Genomic DNA, 15428 nt, shown 5'->3' with positions numbered 1-15428 from the left:
CTGTCTCTCCGGCCTGCTTTTTATCTACCTTTGCATTGAAGTCGCCCATTAGTACAATATACTTCGTCTTTACTTTTCGCACTGCCAATTCTATATCTTCGTAGAAGCTTTCAATTGCCTGTTCATCATAACTACATGTAGGTGCGTAGGCCAGTACAAACTTCAGTTTATACCGCTTATTAAGCCTAATTACGATACCTGCCGCCCTCTCATTAATACAGTCGAATTCATCTGTACTACCCGCTATATACTTATTGACAAGAAAACCTACTCTATAGTTCTTGCCTCTCCGGTAAACGTCAATAACACAGTGCATGCCCATTCTTCAGTACAGTATATGCCTCATTCAGCCTCCTAACCTGCCTAAGCAAGATATGACATCCCATTTCATACCCTCTAGTTCCTCTAATAGCACTGCTAACTAGCTTCACTAGCTAGGGTTCTAGCGTCAAACGTTGCAGAGTCAGTTTCCAATGGCTGCCTGTCCAACAGAGCCAGGAATTCTTAGCATCCCATGCTGCGTCACAAGTCTGAGAGCCGCCGTGGTCAGTTGTTCCGCAGCCGCTGGTGACTGAGGACCGGGGTTTTAAAGGACTAATCATGGGAGGTTATATAGTCAACCCGTGATAAATTGGTGGTGCGGGAGGAGTCTGTCTTTGGACTCCACCTTACTCAATGTTATATAGTCAAATATCAAAAACAGAATTTATTTACAGTTCAGCGGAGTAAAACAAACGCCGCATATCAGCCTAATATTGGGAAAATTGCTGTGTTTTTAAACAGTATCCTACTATAGCCGCCAGGCACCGTCGTCTACTTATATAAATAAATTCAGTTTTTGCGCATATCTGTTTCTACCATTTATATTGAGAAAAATATATCCTACAGGACCAATTTTTCCTACTGCCTAGTAATTACACACATCCACGGTCCGAGAACTGTATAACGCACACCAAATTTTTGCGCATATTTGCATGGCATGTGTGGGCAAGGGACCAACCAAACTATGCAAATGCGGCTAACCTGGGTCGTCGTTTTTGCGCAGGTTTTCGCTGCATGCAATGAGCCGGATACATTTCAAGAATTCCGCTTCAGAAATCCATCGCACATCTACAAGCTTCATTCACAAGTAAACATTGTATCGCTTGATGGCAGTGATAGTTGCGGACTGGAAGAAATGCCTCGAACTTCGGATATTTTTCTGTTCTGCAAAGGCACATCGGAGCAACATCGTCATCACTCGAGCCGACCGGCACCGCCCCTCAAGCTTTTTTCATCAGTGGGCAAGGGACCAATCAAACTATGCAGATGCGGCTAACCTGGGTCGTCTTTTTTGCGCAGGTTTTCGTTGCATGCAATGAGCCGGATACATTTCAAGATTTCCGCTTCGGAAATCCATCGCCCATCTCTTCATCCACAAGTAAGTTGCATCGCTTGATGGCAGTGATAGCTTGCGGACTGCAAGAAAAAATTTGGAGGACGCTTAAGCTTCGCCTTCAAGAGTGGAACGCGATAGCGTTATTGCACCTCGTCGAGAAAACTTATTAAACGCAAGGGTATTGGGGCATCCTCGCACCGGTACCCGCGCGGCCCGAAGGGGAGAAGCGGGTGAGCGAAGATAGTGATCTAAAGAAAGAAAGACGCTTGATTCTACAACCCATGAGGGTGCACGGCGAAACGTCAGGGGTGAGTGGCGCGCCACGTGTCCGGGCAGCGCCGCACATTGCGAGGAGGGGTTCTTCTGTGTTTGCCGCAAGATGGCTCTGCATGTGCGCAGAGCGCAGAAGAAATGTAGCGGAAACGTACTTCGCTACTCGTGTAACTGCGACTTCTGTAAGTAACATGCTCATAATTACCGATATACACCGCAGTATAACGTTCTACGGCACGTTTCTAAGGCAACACCGCATTCACTAGAAGCGCTTTTGTACCATCGCAGCAACATCGTCACCACCCGAGCCGACCGGCACCGCCCCTCAAGCTTTTTTCATCAGTGGACAAGGGACCAATCAAACTATGCAGATGCGGTTAACCTGGGTCATCTTTTTTGCGCAGGTTTTCGCTGCATGCAATGAGCCGGATACATTGCAAGATTTCCGCTTCGGAAATCCATTGCCCATCTCTTCATCCACAAGTAAGTTGCATCGCTTGATGGCAGTGATAGCTTGCGGACTGAAAGAAATGCCTGGAACTTCGGACATTTTTCTATTCTGCAAAGGCACATCAGAGAAACATTGTCCTCACCCGAGCCGACCGGCACCGCCCCTCAAGCTTTTTTCATCAGTGGGCAAGGGACAAATCAAGCTATGCAGATGCGGCTAACCTGGGTCGTCTTTTTTGCGCAGGTTAGTAGAAAATCTAGTAGTCACGAATTTAAAAGCGATTCATTGTGTCTGGTTTGTAGTCCCTTGCCTAAGGGTGCTGTGTGAATGCGTCGCGAGTTCTTTTGACTCTTTGTGCTTTATTGTTCTTTTGTCAAGTGGTGATATATAAATGAACCCTGGCCCTACGGTTTCTGAACAACTGGCAGCTATACTTGATAACCAAAAGGAGGCAGCAAATGAGCTTACGTCTATACGAGAAAGCTTGGAATGTCATGTTACTAAAACTAACAGAAGGCTGGCTTCAATTGAGCAGAAATTGCTGTCATTTTAAGAGACCGTACATAGGGTAAAAGAGTGTGAGCATATTACTTCAAAGTTCAGTGAAGAGACTGAATTTCTTATAAAAAAAATAGATGACCTTGAGAATAGAAGTCGACGCAATAACTTGATTGTTTATGGAATCCCTGAATCCAAAACCAAAACAGTGGTATCGCTCAGGGATGTTGTCTTGACAGAAATATTTGAAGAGGCATTGGGAATAAAAGTAAATAGTCTTGACCGCATACACCGATTGGGAACAAAGGAACCAAACCTAACGCGGCCAGTGATAATGTGCTTTTTTAATTCCTACGAGAAAATGCAACTTCTGAGAAATGCAAAGAAACTGAAGGATACTGATTATTCTATGTCGGAGGACTATTCGCTCAGAATTCAAAAAATAAGGAAGCAGCTACGGTCGACCGTTAAAGACAGCCTCACGCCTGATGAAAAAGCGTATCTGAAGTACGATAAGCTGGTTCTCAACAAGGTGACGTACGTGTGGGATGAGAACAAAAACGAAAGACGAATGCTTTGTGGGCCCGGCACAGATTGAGACATAGCACAAGATAATGAAATCCAGGCTGCACCTCGGAATAATAGAATGAGAACCTGGCGGTTGGCAGCAAGCGGGGCATCCAATTGAAAAGGAAATAACCCTTGTCTTCTACGGTTACTTTCTTTAAATGTGAAAAGTATCGTGAATAAAACTGCCGAATTTGAAGCTCTGCTTTATGACCTTGACCCACACGTCACGCTGCTGACGGAGACCAGGTTGCACGCCGGAATGCTGGATAACGAAATAATCCCCCCCATCGTATAAAATATTCAGGTGGGATGAACAATTCCGAGGGGGTGGAGTTGCTATTGTAGTTAAGGAAAACATTACTGTGACAATTTTGCCAACTATTCCCAATCACGAAAGCGTCTTTTGTAAAATTGATTTTTGCGGTAATTCCATTGCCCTTGGAGTTGTATACCGCCCTCCTACAGCAGATCTCACATTTTTTGAGCAAGTCTACGATTATGTACAGCGTTTCCGGGGTGAGCACGTGAAGTTCGTCTTAGCCGGGGATTTTAATTTACCGAACATCGATTGGTCACCCATGAATACGATGGGCACGAACGCTAGACACTCAGAGATTCTTTTGAACATTGCATTTTCATGTGATCTAGCTCAGATTGTTACTGGCCCTAACAGAGTCGCTGCAACTGCAAGGCATATTCTTGATTTGTTGTTTATAAGCTCCGCTATCAAATGCGACACGGTTGATGTCATAAATTGGCTCTCTGATTACAACTTAGTATTTGGCACATTTTCCTTTAAGAGGTGTTCAGGAAAAAACAAGTCTGTGATTGTTGTGAAGGATTTCAACAGGGCAGATGATGAGAGCATCCTATAGACTACTTAGAAATGAATTTGGACGATTTTAATGTTGACGAAAATGTGAATGTTTTGTGGTGTAAATTCAAAAAAATTTGTATTCATTGTATTGCCATGTTTGTTCCTGATAAGGTTAACAAAAAGAAACAGAACCCATTGTTTACGACACAGATAATCCACATGAAAAGAAAAGTTAAGAGAATGAGACGCTCAGGCAGAGCTCGAGACCCTGCTATCAACGCTCTAAGCTCAGCGCTGAAAACTGAGGTTAAACAAGCTAAGGAAACCTTTTTCACTATCACTTTAGGCAATTTTCTCAAAGAAGCGCCAAGCAAAGTTTGGAGGTATATGGGTGGCAACAAATCCAATAGTATTTCGTTAATGGATGATGGTTCCCCAGTCTCAGAGGCAAAAGCAGTTGCCGGTACATTTAACAGCTGCTTTCAATCCGTATACGCCAGGAAAGATGCTAATCTTGTTACAAAGCCTGAAGGGTACATTTCTCCTATGCCTGATGTTATTGTGTCCCAGGAAAGTATTTTAAACTTACTGCTTAATCTTGACGCTAAAATGCTGACGGCCCCGATAGTATTCCTACAGTTTTCTTGCGCCGTTACGCGGAATGGATTTCGCACTACTTATTCCTCATTTTTAACGCGTCACTAGAGCAGTGTTCTCTTCCGGCAGACTGGAGAGGTGCCCGTATCATACCCACATTCAAGTTGACTGATCGCCTTTGTCTATCCAATTATCGCGCAATCTCCTTGATCTCAACAAGTTGCAAAATATTAGAACATATCTTCTGTCCACACTTGACCGTATTTCTTGAATAAAACAAAACAGTTATCATACGCACAGCACCGGGCGTGTAGCTGGGGGGGGGGGGGTTTGGGGCTTCAGCCCCCCCCCCCCCCCCCGAAATGTTCTCGTGCTGTCATGCACCGCCGACCAAAACAACCACCGGCGCTAGAAAGCATTCTGGGTTTTGTCTACAATATATTTTTCCGGTTCGTTCGAAAATACATTTCGGCACGAACATTACGAACTTGGGGGCTACATTTCGTAGCAACGCTCATGCAGACGGAGTCACGTAAAGCCAGGAACAATTTGCGAGCACTAAGTTTCAAGGGTGTTTAGATAGCCAGCGGGCTCGTCGCGTCAACTCGCGCCGGCCGCGGAGGCGGGGGTGGACGACGAAACAAGACAGGTTTCCATTCCCGCTCCGTGTTTCAAAGGCGGTATTTCCCTCGCCTTCGACTCCCCGCTTCCTCGAAATCCCTGTGTCTCTCTTTTGGGGCTTTCTTTTTTCTGGTGCCTTCTGCGAATCCTCACCGTGCTGTAGCAGCTCTTAGTGGTACTCCCTCGCCCTTCTCCCCGTACACTATGCTCTCCCCGTGGTTGCGCTTTTTGTTTGTGGTTGTTGTTTTTTTGTTTTCACGCTTCTTCCCACGCGCCGAAGAGAAGGAGCTGAACATTGGCCCAGGAGCGTTTTGGTTTTTTATTGTACCTCGTTTTTTTTTTCCTACACCGCTCTACGCCGCCCTACGCATCTTGCAGACGCCGGTGAGCGACCGTGACCAAAAGGCATCGAAGCGGCGCCGATGGCGGCGGAGTGACCGTTTGTCTCCTGATGAGGCGCCCAAGTCCCCTCCCCGCTACCCCCTTTTTCGGGATTGAGACGGAGACGAGCTGCCGTTTCAGACCTTAATCCCCCTTAAAACAGAAACTAACCTTGCGGGCGCCGGTGAGCGACCGTGACCAAAGGCACCGAAGCGGCGCCGACGGCGGCGGAGTGACCGTTTGTCTCCTACTGCGGCGCCCAAGCCCCCCTCCCCCCCCCCCCCCTCTCCTTTCGCGATGGAGACGGAGAGGAGCTGCTCTTTCAGACCTTAATCCTATCGGCACCCGCGGCGACGACCATGGGAACCTGATCTTTTGTTTAAAGGTTCGGAGGCGCGTCGCCGATCAGCATTGACCCTGTTCGCCGACTTCTCGAAGCAGGCGGGTGAACTTCTGAGAAGTAACGCCAGGGAAATGACCTAAGCCAACGGACTTTTCCGGCTACTTTACCTTAGTGAAGGGTTTCCACCGCCAGCATGCACAAAATTGTCATCGACATCGGAGAAGCTAGCCCTCGCCACTGAAAGATGTGAGAGGAGGCTCAAGCACCACCCTCGGCAGTAGGCGGCATCTCAAGTCCATGCTTGTGCCCCGCTGATTGGACTGTACAGATTAAACTTTGTTTCCCCAGCAAGGGAATTGGGGATAACCTACCATATTTAAACGGCAGATTGCCTCAACCGAACCTCCTTTTTCGTCAGATCATTTAAAAAGTTGTATAAAACGTTTCTTCTTCACTTCTACTCCCTGGCTGCTCCTGCTCCTTCTCCTTCTTCTCGGCTTCCGAGCCAGGCCCCGGGAACATCGGCCCAGCGAGAAACATGCCCCAAAATTCTTGAAACCACACCATTTGTCCATTAATTCATTTATATATAAGATAGGCATATATGTTCGATAAGTACTTGTTTTGTTTATCATAAAAAAGACTGACAGCTTCACAATTCGAAATGTCGCTCATGACTGACTGACCATTTGCTGTCTTTGCGTTCGAATAACCGGTGTTTTAAAAACAACTAGGGCTGCGAACGTTGTGATAGAGTGCATAAATATTTTGTAAAGATTGTGCTTAGCGCCACTAATACATTTGTTCTACAAAAATTTATATACTTCACCATAATCTATCTGTTTAGTATTGTTTAAAGTTGTTTTCTGGTGATTATCACTTTTTCAAAACGTTTCGTTTGTTGATGAATTTCGTCTGCATGTTTAGTTCTTGGGGTCCGAAATTGCTACCCCTTACTTTCTTACCAAAGCTGTGCTCCTGTCATGTAGAGGCCTTGTACCGCGTTCATTGTGACCTATAGCCTGGTTTTTAAAGATGTGCAAAACCAAATTATAGAAATTTGTGGGGAAATTATCAAAGAAAGCCTAGTTGTAAAAATAAACGCTGCAGGCAGCTTCTCCGTACTCGCTGACGAAACGGCAGATATTGCTGGAATCGAACAGCTCACTGTTTGTGCAAAGTACCTAAATAAGGATGCCAACGATATCATAATTAATCATATTTGATCCATCGACTAATTCTATATGGAGGAGGACGCGCTGCAACGTGAGCCCCCCCCCCCCCCCCCCCCAACAAAATTTCTGGCTACGCCACTGCACAGCACAGCTTTCGGCGTGGCTTGTCGACTGTGACCCAGCTCCTTAGTGCATGCCATGGTTTTGCACTCGCGATTAATAACAAGGAAGAGATCGACGCTATATTTTTGAACTATGCGAAAGCTTTTTATAAAGTGCCTCATAGTAAACTAATACAGAAACTTTACGAGATCGGAATAAATAGCAGGCTTATCGAATTCATTAGGGCTTATATAAAAAACAGGTACGAGTACGTCCAAGTTGACAAGTACTGCTCGGAGACACTGCAGTTAACATCAGGGGTACCGCAATGATCGGTTCTGTGACCAATTTTATTCCTCATTTATGTTAATGATATCGTGAAAGTCATACAGGGTGATGTTAAGATAAAGCTTTTCGCAGACGACTGCGTTCTTTATACCTCAGTTAAATGTGTAGCTGACCAAATTAAACTTAACAAAGCACTCGCTGATGTTTCAGGCTGGTGCACAAATTGGAACATGCTTTTAAATGCTGACAAATGCCTAGTCCTCCGTATATCTAGGAACAAAACCGTTTTAAACATTCTTATTCTGTGGATGGCATCGCACTTAAGGAATCGCCTTCTGTTAATACTTCGGAGTTACTATTACACAAAATCTGAGTTCAGATCTTCATATTAATACAAATTGCACCAAAGCCTTTAAATCTCTCTGGTTTATTCAACGCAAGCTTTCAAAAGCACCCATACATGTGAAGCTAGCGGCATATAAAGCGTTAGTCCGGCCATGTCTGGAGTATGCTTCGCGTCTATGGGACCCTGATACGGCGAAAAATATTCACAAAGTTGAAAGAGTTCAAACAACAGCGGCCACATTTATTTGCAACAAATATAAACGCACTTACAGCATGACAGAAATGCTTGATTATCTTGTTCTCGATACACTTGAAGCGAGGCGTTCTGAATGCAGATTAAAATACATGTGTTTAATATATACCAACATAATACAAATCAACATCACAATTTTATTACCCCTCACAGTCTGCGCACAAGCTCGCGTTTTTGATAACGGGAAAATGATTGAGGAATATACCCCCCTGAACAATACTTTCCAGTATTCATTTTTTCCTAGAACCATACACGCTTGGAATAAATTACCTAAGAATATTGTGGACATTGCCAGTGCCGAACAGTTCGTCGCAAATTTGAAAATGCTCGTGTGAAGTTGCACTTGCATTCCTGCATTGTTTTTTGTTGTTGTTGTTGTTGTTGTTTGATATGCTTCATGCTTTGACTTTCTGTAATTGACTGTGATTGCTTTTTTGACGTATTCTTGTAATGTAGTTTTTATTTGTGTCCTTCCGTGCTTGGAGTCATGCCAGTCTGCAGTATATTTAAATAAATAAATAAATACTATGAATTAGCTCGATTCACAACTGGTTTTCGGCACCAATTCTGAAACGGTTCCACCAATAAAATAAATACTATAGATTAGCTCGATTTAGAACTGGTTTTCAGCACCAATTCTGAAACGGTTCCACCGATGCCAGTCAGGCGCAGTTCCAGTTGTGTGGTTTATAAGTTGAACAAATTCATCATCATCATCATCATCATCATCAGCCTGATTATACCCACTGCAGGGCGAAGGCCTCTCCCATATTTCTCCACTTAACCCGGTTCTGTGCTAGCTGCATCCACTTGACCCCTGCGAACTTCTTAATCTCATCCGCCCACCTAACTTTCTGCCGACCCCTGCTACGCTTTCCTTCCCTTGGAATCCAGTTTGTTACCCTCAGCGACCATCGGTTATCCTCTCTTCGCACTACATGTCCTGCCCATGTCCATTTCTTCTTCTTAATTTCTACTAGAATGTCGGTAACTTGAGTTATTTCTTTGACCCACTCTGCACGCTTTCTATCTCTTAATGTTACCCCTACCATTTTTCGTTCCATAGCCCTCTGGGTTGTCCTCAACTTAAGTAGAACTCTCTTGGTTAGCCTCCACGTTTCAGCCCCATAGGTGAGTACAGGCAAGATGCAACTGTTGTATACTTTCCTCTTGAGCGATACCGGTAAGCTGCTAGTCATAATCTGCGAGTGCTTGCCAAATGCGCTCCATCCCAATCATATTCTTCTTGTTATTTCCTTTTCGTGGTCCGGGTCTGCGGTTACTACCTGTCCTAAGTAGACATATTCGCCTACTACTTCCAGTATTTCGCTACCTAATGTAAACTGCTGTTCCTTCCCGAGGCTGTTGAACATTACCTTAGTCTTCTGCATATTGATTTTCAAGCCTACCTTTCTACTTTTCCTGTCTAGGTCATCAATCATTATTTGCAGTTCATCCCCCGAGTTGCTTAGCAAGGCAATGTCATCAGCAAATCGCAGATTACTGAGGTATTCTCCATCTACCCTTATCCCTAACTGCTCCCATTCCAAGTCTCTGAATACTTCCTCTAAACAAGCTGTGAATAGTACTGGGGAGATTGTGTCTCCTTGCCTAACACCTCTCTTTATAGGAATTTTGTTACTCTCTTTATGCAGAACTATGGTTGCTGTGCAGCCGCTATATGTAGCTTCCAGCACTTTCACGTATGGCTCGTCTACCCCCTGATTTCGCAATGCCTGCATCACCTCCGAGGTTTCAACTGAGTCAAATGCTTTTTCGTAATCAATGAATGCTATGTATAAGGGCTGGTTATATTCCGAGCATTTTTCTATCACCTGATTGATGGTATGGATATGATCGATAGTAGAGTACCGTTTCCGAAACCCTGCTTGATGCTTTGCTTGACTGCAGTCTAAGGTTGTCCTGATTCTATTAGCGATTACCTTAGTAAATACCTTATACGTAACAGACAGTAAGCTGATTGGTCTGTAATTTTTAAGGTCCTTAGAGTCCCCTTTCTTGTGAATGAGGATAATGTTTGCATTCTTCCATGGTTCCGGTACCGTCGATGACACCAGGCACTGCGTATACAGGGTGGCCAGGTTTTCTAGCACGATATCCCCCCCGTCCTTCAGCAAATCTGTAGTTATCTGATCCTCTCCAGCCGATTTCCCCCTTTTCATAGTTTCTAGCGCTTTCTTGACCTCGTCCTTCGTCACTGGTGGAACGTCTGACTTTTTTTCCCTACCGCCAATCTCATTACGGTCCTGACTACTTTAGCTACTCTAGAGATCTGTATAGAACTCCTCGGCTACTTTGACTATCAAAGTAGCCGAACAAATTAGTTGTGGGTTAACTCTGGTTAACCCTAGTTGAGTTGCGATAGCAACGGCGGAGGCTGCTTTTGCCTGCTACATTATTCCCCTGTCACGCCCTATCACTGTAAGGTGCTACATTATTGGGGACACTTAATCTCATCCTTTAAGAGTTGACGCGAGAGCGTAAGCTACCAGCCGACAGGGTTCAATGCTACTGAACCGAATTTGGAGCGAAAGCATTAGCTGCCGTTGACTGAGCATTCTTCTTCTTCTTTTCCCTCGTTGTAATGGCACATACCCACAGGGGGGGATTGGCCAGAATTCGTTGTAGGTGGCATAATATTTTTGATAATGTCGATTTGACTGTATGATATAGAGAACCTAATAATTAAGAGCTAGTGTTGCTGAAATAACTTGAAATTTTGAGGCTATGTAATAGAAAGCAATGAAAAAAAGGAATAAAATTATAAATTACGAAAAATAATAATAAGAAGAAAAAATACAATTCAGACAGATCAGTTCTAACACACAAATCTTCCAGTAGCAATATTATAATTATGAAGTAAGTCACACACCGGTTTTAGGGCATACCCTTTGACGGTTGCACCAAAGGAGAGGAGGACAGGAACTGTAAATGGCCATCCTAGGCGAGTAAAAGGTATGTCTAGATAATTTCTTCTCTGAGTAGCATACCTGAGGCAGGAGAGGATGTAATGTTCAATTGTTTCCAACGCACAAAGATTCGACGGCGTGAATCCAGAGCGACATAAACAAAGATTGAGGGAAGGAATTCGACAACGCATGAGCGTCATGGAAAACTCACATTGCCTCGAGGTACAACATTCGACATTCCAATGGAAATTTAATTGGTTAAAATTCGTAGTCGCAAGGAGTGGCTCATGGCTCAAGGAGTTTAACGTTTGAAATCGTTCAAAACGGGATATATTTAGCAAGATAATATTGGGTCCAACATCGGCAACAGGCCCACTGAGAGCTGAATTTGCTAAATAATCCGCCATTGTATTAGAAGCGATGCCGCAGTGTCCCGGAACCCACTGAAAGAGTACTTCCTGTAAGTGTAACGGAAGGAAAAACGTCAGGGTTTGTTTCAAAAGACGCATTTTCGGACTTTCTAATGCTGCTAAGACTGACAGGCAGTCAGAGAGTATGATGACGTGAGTAACATTACCGGGAACGTTTTGAAGGGCCAAACCAATTGCAAGCAATTCAGCAGTAAATATTGGTGTGTAATCAGGGATCCGTACAGAAAAACTCCGATCAAGTGCTTGGGAGTAAATCCCTATTGCTGCTTTTCCATTTCGTTGTGAGGCATCTGTGAAAATAGCTACGTGTCGTGGATATTGTAATAGATAATCTTCAAGGTGTCCCTTCATTACCGTGGTTGTCAAGTGTTTTGCATTCGATGGCAACGACTGGTCAAAGCACAGTGTGGAAGTAGCTTGAACATTGCCAACCCGTCTTACTGACATAAGCGAAACTGCAATTTTGGACAGCAAGGACTGAGTAAATACAAATTGTGGTTGCTTATATTGCGGCCAATGATAATCTAGAAACTGAGATTGGTGTGTAATAAAAATGGGAGAAGCCACTACAGACAGAGATTCCAGTGCTCGTAAAAAGGTTCGCACAGTGAGCAGCTCAAATCGAGAGTTCAAGTCACGTGCATGGGCCTCTAAATAGACGACTGCATTTGAAACTGTTCTTGGCAACCCCAAGCATAGTCGTAAAGCGCGCCCCTCCAGTAGCAACAAAGGTCGTAGTTTGTATTTAAGACTGCCCGAAAAAAGAACACAGCCGAACTCTAGAATTGGTCTCAAGTAAGTTTTATAGAGAAACAAAAGAGTATCTCTACGCATACCGAATTTGTTATGGCTAATTCGAATCAGGCGACCAAGGGCTCGCTCACCTTTCAGGCAATTACTTTTGATATGAGGCCGCCAGTCTAATTGGGAGTGGTATAATACACCCAAGTATTTTAAGGATTCAACCTGTGGGATTTGTGAACCGCAGTACGCAAGGGAGATATAAAGAGGGTGTGCCGGTGGGAAAACGAGCATTCTTCTTCTTCTTTTCCTTTTCTTTTTCTATTTCTTCTTCGCGGCTGTTCGAAGTCAAACGTGGCCCTTTCCGGACGACGCGATGGGCCGAAACCTGTCGCAGTATTTCTATCGCAATAAAAGACACTGGTGCACCTAAGGCTCCTCTATTTTTTTAAAGGTAGCGAGAACTACACGAGCACCCTCTCGAAGGGTCCAGGGGCAGCGCTAGCAGACGACGCGTGGCACTCTTTCGAGCGTATACCGCGTACTCATGAAGCCGCGCTCGGTGCGCACATAAACCGCTGAATTCAACAGATTTGTGCCCTCCGCTGCTCAGGAAACTTCAAAAGACAGGAATAATAACTTAAACATGCGTGTGCTGCATAAACGTCAAAAAAAAAAAAAAGGCGTGCGTTAAACGAGCCAGCTCATTCTTCTGAACCATTCTCCTCAGTACAGCGGCTAGGGAACTATTCATTTTTTATGCTTTGAAATTAGTAGCGAACTTAAAGTAGAAACGATATTTCAGTAAACTTACCGTGCTCATTTCCTTACTAAAAATTAAGTAGACTGCGAGTTTTCTGCAACCTTTGAGAACACAGCTGCGCGCATAGCTCTGATGAAATAAGGGGTTCATTGCGTTTGTAACCGTTCGGGTATACTCTGTTTTACACACTTTTCTTACTCGAGTTAGTTTCGTTTACATAGTATTCCAATACATTAATTTTGCAAAAAAAGTCAGTTTCTCTGCAGCTATGCATTAACAACGCATGTATATCTTCCAACAACTACAGAAAAAAAATCGGGTATGATGTGATAAAAAGCTCACGGGTAATGTTTTCTGACTTTTGTATTCTTTACTTGCTTTATATTGGTTTCCTTATAGCCTGCCGGGCAATAATACCACCAGTAAACTTGGATGCCGCCTCTTGAAACTTGACGAGTCCCTGTGCGCGTTCAGCGGAACTTGTTTGCATTCGATGCAATGTTGCGAGACTCCTCCGGTAAAACAATGGCTCAATAGCGTTCCACACACACAGTTGTTTTTACACTTTTTATGGTACAAATTTTTGTTCTATTTTTTAATTTTATACACCGATATTTAGCGTTGGAAAAAATTGACTTTTCATTTCGATCACATTGACACATTTGCACCCTCCTCTTTTTACAATGTTTCATTTTTCATTTATATCAATTAACTGATCAATTGTACGCACTAAATTTTCATAATAAGCATTATTAATCATTGGCTTTTCATTCTGAGCATTTCGACAGTATTGATTCCACGCGTAATATTGCAGTCCTGATCTGTTCGGGAAAGTAAGGGGGCTCGAAACGGCAGTGAATTTTCACTAGACATCCACAGTACAAGAAATGACTACATAGTCATAGCGTTCTTGATATTTTGCTCATGAAATAGCATATGCCCAAACAAAGGCCATCCCGGGCAAGCGAACGGCTTTTTAAGCAGGCAGAAATCTCTTCGCATAGTCGGGTGTTTTCCGTGGCCATAAAAATCTTACGCCCGATCTCATGAGGCCATAGCCTCCTTTTGTTGCTATTATCGTCACCGCGAGGAATGGAAAATGACTTTTTTGCCTCTTCCACATGGTGCCAGCAGCCGAAAGCACAGCAGCCCGGCGCAGCCGCATGTCACGCCCACGCTTCAAAATTTTAGTTCAGAGATGTAATTCTTGCGTCCGCTTAAACATTAAGTGCTGCATATACACTCCTAAACATTCAATAGAGGCATGTGAAGTACTTTTTGCTTAAATAATCGCCCAATATCACGCTGGCAAGCGCAGACCGCAGGGCATTTCAGCGGCGCAGCGAGCACCGCTGTACCCTTTGGGCGGAGCTTGGCGGCGAAGAGGTCACGTGCAGCCAACCGGCCAATCGGAGGGAGGGGCGGCTGGATCAAGACCTGTCGCTACCTTTAAAAGATAGAGGAGCCTTAGGTGCAGCGTGTCAGCAGCGCCGCATGTCACTGGTGCGGCATTTTTTAAGCGAACCTTGCCGTTTGCTTGCCAGTTCCTCTTGGCCTGGAGCTGTAAGTTCTCACAATACGCCTATTTTCGTGGCTCGCGAAGTCATGGTTGACAAAATCACCGAAGGAATTTCTGGAGTCCTCCGACAGTGAGGGTTAGGATCCGATGCCTTGCTTTCCTTTTTGGCAACACAGTTGTTACATTGTGGCTCAGACCGAGACCAACTGTTCGGACAGACCGCAATTAACCGAATTCCCGCACAAATGAAGCGTTGTTGCTAGATATTTCAGCTTTGAACTCAGGAGGCTGTTCATATTGTCACGAGAGACTTTAGAAGAACTCGCCATTTTCACGGAGGAAGAAGCCGGATCCGTCGACGATGGGAAAATGCGCTCGATGTTTACAATCGTCTCATCGGTAGCGCGCGTCATTTGCCAGCGCCATCAACACGTGCGCAACGTGTCTACACCTCCTTCTCGTAGGGTGCCGCGCTTCTTTGCAGAAACCTGGCGAGCAAAATTCCTTCGCTATTTAAAACCAGAAGGATGCAGAGGCGGGAGAGAGCGGGAGAGGGGGTTAGGACCTAAAGTGAATCACTGTGCGGTAGGAGCAGGGGCGCGCTGGCGTCTGGCCGGAGAAAAAAAAAAACGAAAACAAACAACCATGTCAACGGGCACCCCTGCACCTGCGGAACAGTGTTAACCCCCCCCCCCCTCCTTCCTTCAGATTTCCTTCACACCCCATTACACCTCCCCCTCTTCTTCTCCCCCTCGGCTCCTAAAAGTTTGGTTTTGTAGAAAAAAAAAAGGATGATTGGAGAAATTTCAAGCTTCACTTAGTTATCAACCCAACCAGACAGGCAAATCTGTCGAAATGTTTAGCTTCCAGCCAATAAACAGTGCCTCTCGCCCCTGCGCACTGTAAAAGAGAAGGACGCAAACACGTCGGGAATGGGCAAGGGGACAATGCA

At 44.7% G+C, this 15428-nt stretch overlaps 1 protein-coding gene across 1 annotated transcript in view; it reads left to right on the top strand.

Annotated features, from left to right (window-relative positions):
- Positions 1-1196: 1196 nt before the first annotated feature.
- Positions 1197-15428, top strand: part of LOC146186880 (uncharacterized) — a 32868-nt gene continuing 18636 nt past the window's right edge. Inside the window, exons 1-2 of the mRNA XM_084607481.1 lie at positions 1197-1420; positions 2056-2345. The gene's annotated coding sequence lies outside the window, so the exon portion shown is untranslated. The remainder of the gene's footprint in view (positions 1421-2055; positions 2346-15428) is intronic.

The sequence above is a fragment of the Amblyomma maculatum genome, chromosome 6 (assembly GCF_055883805.1).
Source record: "Amblyomma maculatum isolate TAMU_Amacu chromosome 6, ASM5588380v1, whole genome shotgun sequence".
Classification (NCBI taxonomy): Eukaryota; Metazoa; Arthropoda; class Arachnida; order Ixodida; family Ixodidae; genus Amblyomma; species Amblyomma maculatum.
This window is presented reverse-complemented; position numbering and strand designations above follow the sequence as displayed.